Source organism: Bison bison, unplaced genomic scaffold (genome assembly GCF_000754665.1).
Source record: "Bison bison bison isolate TAMUID 2011002044 unplaced genomic scaffold, Bison_UMD1.0 scf7180017848960, whole genome shotgun sequence".
NCBI lineage: Eukaryota > Metazoa > Chordata > Mammalia > Artiodactyla > Bovidae > Bison > Bison bison.
Genome location: NW_011479533.1, coordinates 38,329 through 39,829, shown reverse-complemented (window position 1 = coordinate 39,829; position 1,501 = coordinate 38,329). Strand labels below are relative to the sequence as shown.

At 32.5% G+C, this 1,501-nt stretch overlaps 1 protein-coding gene across 1 annotated transcript in view; it reads left to right on the top strand.

Moving 5' to 3' along the window:
• The window catches only part of LOC104993129 (dystrophin-like), a 60,990-nt gene that overhangs the window by 26,334 nt on the left and 33,155 nt on the right, over positions 1–1,501 (top strand). The gene's annotated exons all lie outside the window — the stretch shown is intronic.

The window sequence follows — 1,501 nt, the reverse complement described above, 5'->3', positions numbered from 1 at the left end:
TATATCTAATCACATTTTATTTTGTAAGGCATTAAAACACATTTGTGTATTATATTTTAAGAGCTGAGATAATATGTCCACGTTTTCTGAATTAAGAAAACAACTTAAAACTTTAACTTTGTTGTATCAGGAGTTCTGTTTTGGGAATTGAATATTATTTATTAAAAAATAATTTTAGAAGTATTTCTTCAAAGAAATCTCTAAACATTTCCCAGTATACATCATCCCAATTAAACCATTTCCTCTTCTATAATACAAAGCAAACTATAACTGTTTAATCTTTTTTCCTTTTTATGTTGTTATTTACAACACCTGGAATAATTTTAAAATTTACTTTGAGAGTTATGTGACTTAATAGAACTATAAATGTAAAAGAACACAGCAGTACACAGGTATAGCAATTAGGGGAGTGGGTTAAGTATATAAGAAATGGTACACAGATGAATGGAAGAGTATATTTCCATTCATAAAGCAGTGATGAAGGGAAAATTATAACTATTATTGAGAAACTGAATTATTAACTTACTGAAAACAATGAAGTCAGAACCTTGTTTCAAATGTTACACCAAAGCAAACTACTACATAGATTAAAAATTCAAAAACGTTTTAATAGGCATAAATTTTGTAGAAAATTTTAATAAAACTCTTTACATATATATGATGGGGAAGGACAAAAATCAGTGGAAGTGATCACAGCATTGTAAAAGTACCAGAGCCAATCCTAAAGAAAAACAAAAGAAGGAAAACATCTGTCTGAGTAAGTCATTAATCAGGTAGTCACCATAAAAAGAAATGATGACTATTATTACTATGAAAAACTGTAGCTCAAAACTGTAGCTCAAATTGAAAAGGATGTACAAATTTACAGAATGGGATATCATTTTACATATGAAATTGCAAAAATAAATTATACATAAATGAATATAAGAAAACAGTCAGATATAGTGAATATACCAGTGGTTGCCAGAGGAGAGAGGGGCAAATTGAGAGCATGGGATTAAGAGGTACACACTATCATGTGTAAAATAAGTAAAGTGCTGCACTCAATATGCCAGCAAATTTGGAAAACTCAGCAGTGGCCACAGGACTGGAAAAGGTCAGTTTTCATTCCAATCCCAAAGAAAGGCAATGCCAAAGAATGTTCAAACTACTGCACAATTGCACTCATCTCACACACTAGTAAAGTAATGCTCAAAATTCTCCAAGCCAGGCTTCAGCAATACATGGATCATGAACTTCCTGATGTTGAAGCTGGTTTTAGAAAAGGCAGAGGAACCATAGATCAAATTGCCAACATCCACTGGATCATTGAAAAAGCAAGAGAGTTCCAGAAAAACATCTATTTCTGCTTTATTGACTATGCCAAAGCCTTTGACTGTGTGGATCACAATAAACTGTGGAAAATTCTGAAAGAGATGGGAATAGCAGACCACCTGACCTGCCTCTTGAGAAACCTGTATACAAGTCAGGAAGCAACAGTTAGAACTGGACATGGAACAAC